General features: G+C 31.5%; 1 protein-coding gene across 1 annotated transcript in view; it reads right to left on the bottom strand.

Moving 5' to 3' along the window:
- Positions 1 to 15,415, bottom strand: part of LOC112692859 (octopamine receptor beta-3R-like) — a 267,609-nt gene extending 252,194 nt beyond the window's left edge. Inside the window, exon 1 of the mRNA XM_025567675.1 lies at positions 15,051 to 15,415. The gene's annotated coding sequence lies outside the window, so the exon portion shown is untranslated. The remainder of the gene's footprint in view (positions 1 to 15,050) is intronic.
- Between the last annotated feature and the right edge of the window lie 1,787 nt (positions 15,416 to 17,202).

Raw genomic sequence — 17,202 nt, 5'->3', positions numbered from 1 at the left:
ATTATTTGTATTTTTGTCATTAATAAATTAAAATGTGTTTGAAAAACGTCCATTTTTTCCTTGGTTAAAGGAAATATTTCAGGGAAGAAATGTCCACGTGATCCAATCTGTTGTTCATTTTTTGTTGATATTAATGAAAACTTTGTTATAACTAAAAAAAAAAAAAAAACTTAATATAATATAATTTAAAATTATACACATGAATACTTTTAAGTAATTCATTTACCCACGATCCTCTTTCTAGAATAAATTCACTCGGTTCAATGTAATATTACTCGTATTTGGAAGATCTGATGTTTGCATAATATCGTATTGATTTTCCATACAATGGACACAATGACTTTTCGCTCGAAGACATTTTATACCCAAACATGTTCGACCATTTGTTGACTAAAATAACCATATAACCGCCGAATACAATTGTGATCAGAACCAGGGCTAGGTTAGGAAATTTGTAGTTAGCATCATCTACAAATCACATGCGAGTCTTGTTCGCGAAATTAAATCTAAACCGATCGTTGAACTAACACATGGTTTTATGCAAAGCTATATTTTTATAAGCTTAGGTTATCCATCATGAGTGCGTTTTTCTAAGACGTTATAATTTCATAATTCGATTTAACCTTTTGTAGACCTTTAAAGTCCCTTTGGTCAGTTACGACGGTTCTTTTTTATGTATGTATATGCTACGGGCAATATGGAACACCAGGTAGTGTATACATTGCCCGGGCAATTTGAACCTCGAATAGAAATAAATAATTGTTAAACTTATAATAATATACAGTAAAATATTTTACTAATCATTTCATATAATATTATTATAACAGAAAATAAAAAATAAAATATTAGTAGGTATAATAAAATGCTTTACTCACTATTTATATTATTTTTCGTTATATCTATTGTTTTCCAAAATCAAATTAAATAAAATAATAGTTATGCCGATACAATCAGTAAACGATTAAGAGAAATTATTGATATTTACGAATAAGCAGTCGAATTTTCGAGCTTTCAAGACACTCCATGTAATTATTGATTTATTATCGAAGTTCGAATTGCATGGACAGGATCAAATCATTCGAGCACCGTATAAAATTTCCGCTATTCCATATTATACGTAACGAATATTTATAAAATACACGATTTAATTTAATATAAACATTGACTTTAAAAAAAAATTGAATCCTTAAAATAAAAATAAATGGTTAATTTTTGTATACGGTAGTTAGAAAATTATAGAATAGGTACGGTAGGAATTCAAAACTATGGCGCAGTGATTATTACCCATAAGGACAACAATATTTTTTTTATTATCTCGACATTCTTATCACTCGCCAAATCATTGTGTTTGTTGTTTTTTTTAGAATATGATGCTCAATGTAAATTATAAGATCTATACAATATTGCACTATCGTTCGATGCTTTCGAACGAATACTGACTTTTGTCGAGGTGAGCGAAACAGGACGAGTACCACTGCGCCCAACGGTCGGATCCTTTCAGATTTAAAGCTTTTATTTTTCTAAACAATGCTACGGATTATTGAGAACGGATAACGCGTCGGAATAAACAAGTGGGATTAAATCGAATTACTGAAATAATTGTATGGCCAGACAATAAATTACATTTAAATCAAACGGTTTAAGTACATCGCACGGTTGTATTATATGTGATCGTGCACGATGTAAAAAAACCGAATGCATGTTTTTAATTATTTTACTTTGTTATTTTATTTTTTAATTATTATTAAAAAAGAATTAAATATATATATATATATATGTTTTACCAAAGCAGTTTATTATCATTATGGTATTTACGGTTATCTAATAATAGTTATGCGCTTCATACTGTTTCACAAGTAATTTTATTAGAGCTCACAAATTTGAACGTGAATAAAGACTTAAGTGATCATGTGGTTTTTATTCGCATGTATTTAAATTTAAAAATTCGTGAATTTAATTCACGTGTATTAATTAGTAAATCACGTATATTTACTACACGTACGCTTAAAACTAAAAACATGTCTACCTACTGTTCTAAAAAATTAACCCAACACGTAGGCCCTTAAGCCAAAAATATGTTTCAAATGATACGGATTAATTTAATGTAGTTTATATTTTGCATTTTTTTTTTTTTTGCATTTTATGATAAAATTAACTTTATATGCATTTTTTAGGGCATATTTTGCTGTTCTGATGGAATTTTTTAAATTTTTAGAACATTTTTCGGAATTTATCTCTTCATTTTTAAATATTAGAGTACTTGATCTCGCGTTTTGGCAATTGTCCGCTCAAAACTTATACGTTTAGGATGTAATCTACTAGATTGATATATTTATAAATACAAGTATATTGGCCTAAGATATATTTTATCATAAATGTACCAAAATTAAAACAGTCGAAAGAAATTTTTCTATTTGCATGCAAGAGTCCAACGACGATCAAATTTCAATAAAGTTAAATAATATAAAAATATTAAACAAATAGGTACCTTCCTATTTTATTATTATGTTAAATAAATATCATTAAAATATGTTTAGTTACATGATTCTTATATTATTCTTGTTTTGAAACTATAATAAATACATTTTTAACGCATTTTTCTACTGCATATTTTATAATTTTTAAAGCATTTTTGCATTTTTTTTAGAGCACTAAAACCTCAGTCTTAGTAATAATAAACAAAATGCATAGACTCGCGTAAAGTTAAATTTGCAAATTCACGTAAACTTATCTCACGTAGTTGCATACGTGAATTTTAATATGAATTTATATACGAGTGAAACAGAGATATCTAAATTGTACTATCCAAATATGTACAACGAAAAATATAAATTTAATTAATGCAATTACATTATTAAATTCGTTACCGCGATTCAGGCAAACACTAACACGTTATGAAACAAATATAATATTAATAAACCATACCACTCTCTCAACATAACACCTGACCTACATATAACATAGGATAAAAATATTTAGAATACTTGCGTGAAATAATATTTTATTAAAAAAAAAACACATAAAACCTGGCATAAAGGATGAAATGGATAAAAATACTTTTAAAATTAACCCGAAAAATAATAATTTCAAGTTTTTTTTTTTTTATAGTTAATTATATAAAATTACAACGTTCCTCGAGGAAACTCAAGTAACCTATTGGTGTTTAATGAATACCTGAACATAAAATTATATTAAGCGTTTATGGACTTATAAATGTAGTGTTATTATTAATTCTTACCGGTTCAAATTTCGCGTTAACTTTTTTCATCATCCCTATATAAAGTGTAAATAAATTCCAACTGTTTTTTTAACTGTATTATATAAAATATTTAAAGTATAATTAATGCACTTAAACTAATATAAGTAGATACAAAATAGTGTATTACAATTTCTTAATAGTTTATTATGACCAATGCAAATTTAGACACACAGCGTACAAAACATTGACAGTTTTCATGAGTTTTTTATTTTCTAAACTGAAATTATTCCATTGAGGTCCATAATATTTGTATGCATTTAAATTGGTATAACAAGAGCAATTTTATTTCAATTTCGTCATAGTTTGTGAATTATGTTAAGTGTTCATTATTTTGGTAGAAAATAAAAGGCGAAAAACATTTGTTAGAAGAGTGCAACTTTTGAATTTCATTCAATGTGTTCAACTGAAAATTACATCAGAGTAAAACCTACTATGTGTTTTAAATGGATGTCATACATAAGAACTTTTTAAAGACTCAATTCGATTTGAAGGTGTTAAGGAAATTGATTTGTTATTCACATAATTTATTCGATCATTATAGTTTCACTGTTTTTATTTGGCGTGGGTGATGAATTTTAAATCCATAAAAGTGCAATTACTATCTTTAACCGTAACAAAAAATAAACGTATGGCTAAAAAAAAAAAATTAAAAATATAAAAAACAATTTCTGTAAATAGCATAATGTGTTATGTTTATTGCCAAAACTTATATATTTTCATAGAGTATTTATTCGTTGTGCGTACTTATTATTAGATTAATACTTAACATTGTATTTAATGTTTTCGAATAATAAGATAAAAACGTACTAGTAAGTTGAATAATATAATAAACACGTTGAAAATATCGCTAACGTAATAACGTAATCGATAAATTAACTTGTGTTAAACGTTCTGAAAAAAACAAAATAAAATAAATAAAAATAAAAAATAAAATGTTTGTATAAAGTTTTAGTCGGAGACATCGTAAAGAGTTTTTCGAATGTTAATTCCGTTCATGCGAAAGAATTTCACTTACACTTTCCGCGATTATATTATTATCACGTATGAAAAACTTGAAAACTTTGTTCGCGTACGGCGTGAAATTTAAAGTGGCACGTGATAACAAACGAACGCCACCGCGTAGTTTTCGTTAAATTACCTATCGGGTATTACTGCCGTTATAAATACCGTCGTCAAGTACAGTGATTCCCTTTCAATTCACCCAGCACCACGTCGAAAGTTCGACGATTAAAGTGACATAAATTTTTGGTAATTTTTTTTTTAAAATTCATTATAAAAATATCGTAACTGTAAAATAAGTGTTATATTTTTAAAAGAAAAAACTATATTCTAAACGATAAATCGAGTTTTTTTAATAAAGTTTGATTGTGGAATCAGTATCCTGTATATTATGTATCCGATATTATTTTTATAAATTAATCCCATATATCAAAATTATATATTTTGAAATGTCGAAAATCGTTGCTACTAATATATCTGGACGTTACTTTGCGATGACATGATTCCAATTTCGAAAACCATTCACCACCTCTGTCGTGGAATCTGTACACACGTTTTACAAGTCTTCGTCCAAGAATCCAACCAAAATACCAGTTTGTATTGATATGCATATGTTACAGTTGAAACCCGGAATCCATCAAAACTAGTTTTCACGAATTCCTTTAGTCGATTCTGGTTTTGAATTGTTAAAATTAAAACTAACTAAGATCTTCGCCGTTAAAACTCATTTTAACTTATTTTTGTTTAAATTAGAACTAGTTGTATCGGAAATCGGTCGGTGAAAATTATTAATGTTTATATTGATTGGTATAGCTAACTAGTTATAACTAAGGAAAATGAAGAACACATATTAGAATAATTACTATATGCATTTAATATTTTATTTTTTTTTGACTATCATGGACTTAAGAATTACATCTATACATAAACAGCAATTTGTTTCGCAGGATTTTTTAATGTACATCTGACAAAGCATTGTCCTGTTATCGTCGATACTTTTGTTGCGGCCGCACATAGAGAAATATGGTTGTTTGGAACTTGATCCTCTCTGATTAATTTTTTTTTCGCATGTTATAAATTCAGACTTTGATTATTAGATATATTTTTTCAAAGTTAGCGTACCTGAGTAATTTAATGGACAAATAAATGAATTTATCTCTGTTGATATGATAGCCGGTCAGTCTAATTTATCGAGTAATATTTATAGATCATTTGTCACTTGCGTTTTAGATAGTACGAGTTCAAGTACAACCGTTTCAATCAAAACTAGTTTTTTTTTAAACCTGCGGTTGATTCTGATTTTGAATAGTCAAATCCAAAATCGACTGAAGGGATTCATGAAAACTAGTCTTGATGTATTTTGGATTTTAACTGTAACATACAAGAATATTCACAATAATCGAATGCCTCACCACGATCGATATTTTGGTGAAATTAAATGAAATTGCGGTCTTATTGCTTTCCGTTATATTAAGTATTTATATATATATATATATATATAACTTTTATGAAATAACTAAGGTAACTAAGATGACAATACGTCTCGTTTTTAACAGGACAGTCCCATTTTTATATATCAAAATTGTGCCGAAAATGTCAGGTAAAGAAAGAAAAAATATGGTATAGGAAAAAGGTATACTTCAACTGCACCGATCGATCATCGAATGTAATATGATGTATGTATATTAGAACTTACAGATTAGCAATATTGTACGTTTGGTAATAAATGGGTTTACGTTTTTGTGCTCGTAAGTACGTTTGCAAACTATTATTTTTATCATAATATTATTTTATCATTTGAAGGTAGAACAAAATGTTCACAAACGTTATATGTTTGTTATATAAATTTGTAGCATTTTTCAGTGTATTTCCACGCGCTATACGTATAGTCGTCATGGCTCGTACTTAAATATTTATAATAGAAAGAGTCTTAAGTGAACGTTGTAAAGAAATGATTATTTACTGAAATTATAAACTTTTTTGTAAAGAACTTACCTATATGTCTTTTCAGTGAGGTGGTTAAAAATTCTCCATCGCAATTTTTGTATACCTTTTTAGCATACCTTTTTTTTTTTTACATCGGTACAATAGATGTATATATTATACAAGTAGTATCCCAAAATTAGCGCAATCGATGAACACCGGTTTTTCGTATCTTTTTCCCGTTGTCCCCCCGGGAATCTTCGGGAAACTAAAAGGTCCCGTATCCAGAAATCGGTCAAAATAACGATGATCAATTTTAATTTGTCGATGAACTATTGAACTATTGTTTCCATTATATTTAACTAGTATGTGTGCATACAATGTGTATGCATTGTATTACTGCATGGTGGTTGCTGACGGGTGACGACGGCGAATGGCAGGGGCTATGTGTGGTGTGTCGGGATAATTACACCAATAAAATATATATAATATAAACACCGTAATATCAAAGTAAACTTAAAATTATTTTTCATAGTTCTATATTTTGGTTATCGCCGACTGTTTTCTTTACGTAGACGATTTTCTAATATATATATACACACACAAAAAAAAAATTGTATTTAATAACAATAGAAACTAATGTAACTAATAAAAATGAGTTATCTACTTATCAATAAGTATAATTACATAGTTTAATTTTTTTTTACCATAATAGTGCTTCATTTAGTTAATAATTATTAAATCAAAGAAAAAAAAATAATTGTTTGTATTCAAAATTATTAAGATATTTGTTTTTTTTGTCACATTTTGTTTAGAAATATGTATAGTCACCTAAAGTATAACGGTTGTTAATCTACGTGTTGTGTCCGAGCCGGTATACTTCTATTTACACATAAACTGTGTTAATATATGAAATACCGAAATCCGTTTATAGTACTTTGTTTGTTCGGTTTTGTATAAATAATGCACATTATATTTTATATGGATTGCGGCAAAACATACTGTTATACGGTAAAAATAAACTACCGATAATATTAAATTTAAGTTACGCAGTTATCATATTTCTAGTTTTTTGTTGCTCCACAAGAGTAAAATATTTCAAAACCCCAAATAATTCATTCAAATTCCAGGTGTAAGTTTTTTTTTTAACATTTTTCGTTATACTTCCGATACAGTAAAATATATTTTTAATTTTTTTAACAATGAAAACTTTTAAAAACGTACGTAATATTCTAACGGAGACTGCACAGGTTGCAATATTATCAAAATGGCAATGGGCTTTGTGAAAAAATAAAAATAAAAATATATGCATAATGAATAATGTGAGCAAGCGTGTTTTTAACAAATCTACGTGCCATTCACAGTCGTTTTTCGAATGTCATTACATCTCGCTGTTTTCGAATTTAAATTAATAACACACCGACATCGTTGTCGATACGAGAAAAGAGAAACAAGCTTGCAACAACATTCAGCTGCGTTTGAATATAACTTACTTATTTTTTTCATTTATTTTTTATTTTTTTTTTTTTTTCATTGAAATAATTAATTATGAGTACATTTTACGGAAAGCAGACCAAAAATTAAAAAATTTTATAATACATTTTACATGGTGATAACGTATTGTTATGATACTTTTGAAGATGGAGTCGTAAAGAATGATGTTTAGAACTCTACGAGTACACTAAAATAAATTGCATCAGCTAAATTACTATTAATTCAAAAGTAATGTGACGCGCAGAGTAGATAGTGCAATAAACAATCTACTCTTCTACCGGTTTCCGGTTTCAGGTCACTAAAATTATGAAGTTCTAAATTGTTCAAGAATTTCATTTTCAATAAAATTATGTTATTGTCTTTATACGACTGAAATCATTAACATTTGTTATTAGAGTTTTTTACTATTCTTATAAATATTTTTATGACAAAGGTATTGTTTTTTTATGCATTTTTAATTGGTTTTCGTATTAGAAAAGGGGTAAATTTGTTATTAATTTGTTATATATTTGTTATTAACCCTAAACATTTTATACATAAATATTTAAAAACAATTATTAAAATATGACTTTGATAGTAATTTCATTTAAAATAATTCAATATTCCATTAGAAGGTAAATTTATAATTTATGAGCTTAAATCTTAAAAGCTCTTATGGTTCTAACAATAAACACTTTTATAGGAGTACGGCTTCAAAGTAAATTATACTTCCACAGCATTAAACATATGTTTATACATTATAATTATCTTATAAATTCTTATGGAAAATCATTTGGATATTCTACAGACACTCGTGAATAAACAGTCTATTTCGCTTCCAGTAATAGTATTATTTACCTTGATAAAAAGAATATCTAATATTATGTATCGGAAATATTTTTTTAAGTTTATAAGAACCTTGTTTTATTTAATTTTTAAAAGAAATCGTAAACTAAAAAAAAAAAAAAAAAAAGAAATTTATATACTAAGGCATTGTTACATTGTACATGCAATTTATGTATCCATTACTTTATCGTACATGTATTAGTTTGATGAAATATCTAAAAATGTCCACTTTAGAGAGATCAACATCGCAGTATACACATAAATGTACGCTGCAAAATGATACATAGATTTTTATAACAACTTTGATGTGAGCATATATATATATATATATATATATATATATATATATATATGCTCGTATGTATGCCTAAAAGTAGTACTACCCGAGAATGAAAAAATTCTATCATCTTGTATTGACTGTATCGAAACGAAATCAAATATAATATGTTTGATGCGTTATATTGGTTAAGAAATTAAATCGATTACGCCTGAGAATAGTTTGCCGGTGTGGTTTTAAGACGAACAAAGGTATACACGATTATTCGTGAACATTTCCACTCGTACAGTGGTGCCAGAAATTACTTAGTAACTTCAAGTCAAAGAATAACACTTCCAGATTATTTTTAACTAAATATCCTAATTATCTTAGCGTTAACAAAATCAATTTTATTCCAGTTAGTGATATGGTGATATTATATCCGAATATATATATAATTATTAACCAAGATAAAATATAAGTCATGTATGAGATGAGCTCACCTTATCATATACTTAAGGAAACAGTGTGTAGTTTCAATTTAATTTAGTAGAGTAAATTATAATTTCATTTTGAAAACATTTTTTGCCAAGTAGGTTTAGCGGTGAAGGTCTCTGCAGGTTACCTTGGAATAAATAATTTTGAAACCCCCAAGACTAAGACCAAATGTGCGCTTTTGAGCCCACAAAAATACTTATGGGTCACACGCAGGCATTTTCGAATGATTAATACTATATTATGTTCATTTGTTGTGGCGTGAAAAGCGTCCAGTGAACTTTTCGCGCTGTACGCGCATTAAAAAAAAAAAAAAAAAAAAACGAATAATAACAGTACCCAATGAAACAGTTCCGTTCTGAGGGCAGATCAAACGGGGCACTTGCCTAAGGCCTAGCGCCTAGATAGACCTCACATAAATACGAATTATATATATCGTGTAAATATAAATATTTCCAAACAATTTAGCAGTGTTTTAGAATTAAAAAATGTTTCAAATACTACCAATGTTTTCAAAGTAAAAACGTCTTTACAACAAACTGACTTTCAGAATAAAAAAACAAATAAATTTATTTGGAATAATTACTGATATTATTAAAATATACGAGTACTGCAATAGTATCTGGTAAATTAAGGTTTATTTTCGTATTAATATTCTATTACTACACAGCGTTCATACACCACCGACGCATATTAAACGTTGTGTGAATATTGGCAAAGTCCAGAGGCCTCGAATTCTAATATTGCCCAGAGCTTTGAAAAACCTGCAAACATCACTGCAATGGAGTATAATGTTATGTGATGCGGCATAATATATTCCGTGTGTACAACATTTTTTTGTGCTCCACTTCCAATCTATATAAGTAAGTAAATTTGTACATGTAATACAATACTGTGCACGATCAATGTTTATATAACGTAGTATTGTAAATGTAACGAATTGAAAACCGTATAAAACAATACCGATATTTGTGACCTGCAACGGGAACTAGTTTGCATTTCTGAATTACACCGAGTACGGTTTTATGTTTTAAAACACATAATTGGATAAAAAAAAAGAGATAGGGTGAAAAGTGTGTGATTTTTTTTTGTGTGTGTGTGTGTGTGTATGTATCTCTAAGTAGTTCAGTTATGTTGTTCTTTCCACCCTTAACCTTTGAATTATTTTAATAACTTGGATATTTGTATTCTACCGAATATAAGTGTAATGTCGTTAACATTGTCCCACTTAAATTATTTTTTAAATTCATCTCGATGCGATCATAATATAATTTCATAATTGTCTATAAGACCCAATTGATAAACTTACGGCTTAAGTATAGTAAGAAAAATACTACACACAGGCCTATTATGTTCTACAATTCGACCAGATAGCAAAAACGTATATCAATTTGGAATTGGATAGTACATATTATGATTCAATAATAAAAAAGTTACTAAAAAAAAATAATCTTCATTTTTGCACATGAGCAATTACATTGACATTTTCTGTTGATTTGGATAAACTAAATATGTCGCAGTATCTCTTTTGTGCAGAAATCCTGTGCACATTCACCTGACACAATTTATTATGATTTATCTTTAGACATCTTTAGAAGTAAGTTACATAACAGTATACGTATACAATGCATTTAACTTATATTTCTGTAGATGACTCGTATTTGTTATTATTAATTTTTTTTTTTTTTTTCTGAAAAAATAATTTTACAATGACACATTTAAAATGTTCTTTAAGAGTTCTTATTGTTTTTATTTTATCCAGGATAGCAGCTGAAGCAGATGCCACTGTTATTGAATCACTATGTCTCTTACAAATTGTTTGAAAAGAAAACTCAAAGGTTTCATGAAGATCGTAAAATCGTATGTATAATACACATTGGTTATATTGCAATACTTACCAAATTATTTTTAGGTGTTATGACTATTTATTGATTATTTTAATTTAATTTTCAGCTACATTTTACAAATTATTGAAAAAATCTTCACATTTCTTTTACTGTTCCGAACTGTTTTTCAATTAAATGAAGATAATACTATGAAACTGTTTAGCATTCCAATCATTGAGTGGAATTACATGAGACTGAAATTAATGGTTATGATTGACGTTTTGAAGTGTTATGAATATCATTAATACATAGCAATGACAATCATTTAAATTTCAGGTAAATAATATTAAAAGAAATATTAATTTTAATGGTTTTTATTTTTATTATTATTATTCAAAGTATAGCTTTAGCAACAAGCGTCCAGTATCCATATGGTTCATGTAGATGTTACATAATTATTAAATATAATATAATATACATTATAATAAATTATAAATATTAATATACAAATCAATACATTTTCTTGAAGTAGTCTTTGTTAGAACCGAGAGCTTTATAGAGATTATCTGGAATTTCATATCTTATTTTTGATTTTATATAAGATCGATAGTGGATGAAAAATGTTTGACATAGAACATTTCACCACCTATTTAGCATTAGATTTTAAGTTTTATATATAATTAACGGCTATACTTTATTATTATTATTTTATTTCTTTTTTTTTTATTAGTTTCTTGTGATTAGATTTATAGATCAACAAAATGGCTGTACTTATTAAGGGCACAAACTTTGAAATCCTTTTTTTTTTTTTTTTTTTGTTACTTATACTTCGAATATTTTTAAGAAATTTACAGTCACATTTACTTACTATCAATCCATGATTTCCTATTAATAAATAGATATTTCTATGCGTGTTCACTATTAAAGTTCTTAATGTGTTATAGAATCGTTTCTTGATATTATAAATATGCTTAAGATGTGAAAAAAAAATGTGTTTAACGCTCACACACTTAAAACTTTAACTTGTACCAATTACCACCGCAGATTTATAACTCTAATTTCCCTCAGATTTTAATGTTACGTAAATATTTTGCTGCGTTGATATTATATTTGTGATATTTGTTACAAACTATAAGTCTTAACATACTTAATGATAAGTATACACAAGCACACATCATAAAACAAATATTTAATTGTGTATGGTTTATGTATAAATATTGGTGTGTTCGATATAGTACGTAAGAGAAGTTGTTGGCTTTCAGATAAGAGACATAAAAAACTATATTTAAAATCAGCTAATTATCATCAGAGATTATCATAATTATCCACCAAAGACAATGTAATTGCTATATATATATATATATGTTATAAAATACATGAGTTATTAATATTCATCCCGAAAGTATAAACAGGTTAATGTGTAGGTATTTTATCTAAAATTGTGAAATCGCAATTTTTTAACATATCTCAGTTATACACTTCAATATCGAAATTGTTTGTATTATAATATCGTTAATGTATACTTATTATATAATATATAATTTTTTTTCAAAAATTCAATATTATATATTAATGCATATACATTATACATGGCTTCATATAATTCGAAATTAATTAAAATATTCCATTAATACAAGATAGTAATATTATATTCTAATAAATATTTGAAATATTATGTTCCGTACATTTTATGATATTGAATTTCTACGTAAACTTAATAAAAAAATATATGTAATGTACTTAAAATCTTAGAAAATGGCAAAAAATTGAATTTCCTTATATAGTAGTTTCGTTGTTTTTCTAATACGAAAAAGCCACACGCTCAAGTATTGATGTTTCTGCTGCCGTTATAAAATGCATTTAACAATAATTAGCTTAATATGTGGTTTGACAACGAACGACCTTTATGCAAACTGCATGGTAAATAATTAATGTACAAAGTAATTCATTTTTCTTAAAAAAATGCAGTTCACATACATATTATATTTTGATGCAAAACAATTCAAATTTTACATTTTTAAAAATCCTCGCGACTTAAATAACTCATAAATTTCTCTAATTCTAAAATGGTTCAGTCGATTCGTGTTACTTACGTGTTTGTTATCGATATTTGATCATATAAGCGTTGCGTTGTTCATTATTGTATATTATCACTGTAATACAGCGATCGGAAAATCAAATAATTTCAATTGCTTTCGTATCGTATTCAACTGTGTGATGCCACTACGATAGGCTTACACACGTTTATGCGTATGATTTGATCACGTCATTTCGACAGTAAATAGAAAAAAAAAACTGATCGTGTTCGCGACTTAAATCTCAGCGTACCGTTTCATTACTATTATTGATATCGTACGAATTACCGAACGCTCGAGCTTACGGAATCATAAATGAAAAATACGACTCCTTTTCGTATAGATCGGCTGGGGTGCAAGAGAAAGCACTTTGCCTGATAAACGTAGATACGTCGCTCGAGGATTCCGTTTCGTACGTATTATAAAATATATTATATACGTTGATCCATCTGCTCTAATCTCTCTGCAGTGTAACAATGTTCTACCTCATTCTTCTCGTCACTGCCCGTGTTTCCATGTCCCGTACGACACCTACGCCAACCATTTTGACGAGACGATTAATAGTTGCGTTCCGCGGTAAGAATCCCTTCCGGATTGCGCCCCGAGTATTTTTCGAATAAGGAACGATCACATTGTACGGTGGAAGGGGGGCGGGGGGTTCCGAGATGTACGTCAAATACAAATCGGATTGCAACCGGTTCATACCCGAAAAGAATTCGAGTTTCAATTCGAATCGGACTTCTTTTTGGTAGATATTTTCGGAAATGCAACTAGTTCTGAGCCACGGATGCCTTTAAGACGTTAACTTTGATCACCAACGCGGATCGTGATCTTAACGTTTTGAAAACAATTTAATGATACCATAATTTCTACGTATATTTAAAAGGTTCGCTATCGCAGTGTATCGTGTAAAAGAGCGTTTTCCGTGTTCAGTTACGCGTTTGTGTTAGCCGTTGTTCAGACGGTTTACCGATTGGGTATCATACGTCAGCGAAAGGCTGTATGCGTAAAGAAAAACAAGGTAAAACAGTTGGACGTTCTTGACCGATTTTGGTCACGAACGTGGCCACAGAGCACGGTGATGGTACCTTAAACTACTGCCACGTTCTTACGATTATCATCATCTGCTGTTATTATCTTGTGTACCGCGTTCAAAAGGGTTGTATAAATAAATAATAATGTTACGGTAGTGTCACGGCTCCCGTATCCCTCTCGGCGGATCCGCTGTCGAACCGAGTACCCGGCACGTCAGAGTTCCTCCCCGGCGTGTGCGTTTCGCCCCATACCGTATTCCATATTTATTTCGAATACATTTATCGGTACGCGCCGAGTCTTACGTCTCCCCTAGAAACGGTCCTCTCTCTCTAAAGTACCGTAGAAAACCAAAGATTTGCATGCCACAGAGCCACACGCTATAATTTTACTCGTATCAATAAGTTTTATATATATATATATATATATATATCTTAATATTATCTATCGTATTTTTTAAAAAAAAAATACCGAAAAACGAATATTTTTTTTTTCTACGGCCACGGGCCATCGGACGACGATGCAGACCGTTTTTATTAATACGTATAGCACTACAGCGATATTCATTCGTAACAATAATAACATCAACGTTCTACTGGTGCCGTAAAATCCCTCCTCGACAACGATGTTACCGATAGCAATAATAGTTCTAAATTATTTATTTCAACCACGGTTGGTCCAGCGCGTAATCATTTAAGACGGAACGTCCCCGTGACGACGATACGCCGTCGCGCGTCGTCCACCGAAACGGGTCAACACGGTGATCTGTGTGTAACATAAATGAAAAATATTGTTTCCGTCGACCGTTTACCATGTTATCCGTTACGTTACGGTACGCATCAGAATTATCAAAACGTGTGACTTACTGCGATGGAATGAAATCGAAACGAAAGCAACCGGCGGTCAGCAACACGAACGACGTCGGACGCGAGCGTTCTGTTGTTTCTCTCTCTCTCTCTCTCTCTCTCTCTCTCTCTCTCTAACGATACGTGGACCGGAAACGTGTAGCCAAACGTAAAACCAAAAAAAAAAAAAAAAACTCGAAAAAAAAAAAATGTATTTATTTAAATTGTTTCTAACGAACAATCACTGTCAACAGAAACGAAAACGCGAATCGTCGGACCGCGACGGTATCCGCGTCACTGTTGCCGTCAACGGTTAGCGCAACAATCGCTGCGGTACCGGAACACCCGAACGCGCGGTTTTCGCGACCGTTGCTGCGTACACCGGTATCCGAACGCAACTGAGCGCCGACGGTGTGCCCTGGGTCCGCGGCACTTCGTCCGATGGGCTTCCGCGCCATCTGTTGAAAACGCGCGCAGGGTCTCCATTCGTGCGCGCGTTTCGACCGGATATACGTGTGTATATTTCCGTTCGGTTGCCCGCGAGAACTTTCGCCGTACGTTTCTTTGCGCCCCCCCCCCCCCCCCCCCCCCACACCCCCACCCCCACCCACACACACCCACACACACACACACACACACACACACACACACACACACACACACACACACACACACCACAAATTTATTTATTTCTTCTTCCCGCGTCACCCGTTTTTTTAAGCGCGAACACCTGTGTTATTGTTATCGCCACGTTTCCGCCCCCGCGTTGCTCGACGACGAACGGAACACGGGGTGCGCGGGGCCGTGTTGAAAGTGTTGAACGCACAATGCCGGTCGGACGAAAAGAACGTACACCTGAGCCGACGGGGGAGCGTATTTCGGTCTCGCAGTGGCCGATCGCTCGCGATAAATCCGTTCGCCCGCGCACACGTACAACGCACGTGGCCGCGACGTGTTTCACGTCGTGCCCGGAAACGAACTTGCCGAGACGACGAGCGCGGACGGACGGCGTTTCGAACGGAACGTCGATCGGACTGCAACGCTAATATACTTGCGCGCACAAATGTTTAAGCGTCAGCGGTTTTCGCGGTAACGAAGGCTTTCAGATCGACGCCGCGCGCGCCCCGCACCGTAAAACGGAGCCCTTGACCGCGCTCCGACCGATCGCCCCGCCCGCGGTGGCGCTCCGTACGGTTGACGGCCGTCGGGCGAGGGCAACGGGTGGATTTAAATTAATAAAACTGTATCGTCGCGAAATCCGGTATGCGCGTTTACAATCTCAGGTACTCGAGCACTAGTAATAATACGGTTTGATAATCGCGATAACCGGGTGGTACACCGCCGGAATGCCAACCGCAGCGAAACATATTCATATATTTATTTACCTTCATCCTTCGTAGGCAAACACCTCGCCAAAACTCTTTTTATAGGAGTGCAAGCGCGCTGCGTGAACACGGTTAGGGTCAGTAGCGCCTCCGGTAAAAGGCAAGTTTGCACCTCAACATTTTTACAATATTGGAGAATTGACCCTCCCTCAAAAAAAAAAAAAAAAAAAAAAAACTCATAAATAGCTACGGATAGCTTTTAAAATGGTTTACGTTTCTTTTAATTTTTTTTATTTTTTGGTTTTAGTCACCCAATTCGTTGGTTCAAGTTGCGCCTCTTCTGCGCTGCACATCGAATTATCAACTCTCTACAGTCAAAAACATTAAAATTAAAAATATAACACGCGAACAATTTTGAACAAGCTCTTGGTGCAACTGTGTCCCTGGCCCACGCCCTCTTGGTCTTGCCAAGGCCTTCCCACGGCCCTGTGCGTAACAGTAAAAATAAAATCTATAAATAATCGTTATACCATGACCGCGAATCAATACTACTCGTGATTTTCACGAGTAAAAAAAAAAAAAAGAGGTCTGCGAATAATTTGATTTTGTTTTTACTTAGAATCCGTTTCAAAGTGATGCTCAAACGGTCGCTTACGTCCGATACGCGTTATCCGGTTTTGTGACCTTTGCCGACCGATAACGGGTGTATTTTTCGGTCGATTCGACCGAAAGTTCGTTCGGTGTCGACGATTTCCCGAACGAAATCAAATCGTGTACGCAGTGATCGCAGTCAATTATAATCGGTGCGTACGGTCGCTTTTAAGCGGTTTCCGTCGGCTGTTGCTGAA

The sequence above is a fragment of the Sipha flava genome, unplaced genomic scaffold (genome assembly GCF_003268045.1).
Source record: "Sipha flava isolate LNK unplaced genomic scaffold, YSA_version1 77_pilon_pilon, whole genome shotgun sequence".
Taxonomy (NCBI): domain Eukaryota; kingdom Metazoa; phylum Arthropoda; class Insecta; order Hemiptera; family Aphididae; genus Sipha; species Sipha flava.
This window is presented reverse-complemented; position numbering and strand designations above follow the sequence as displayed.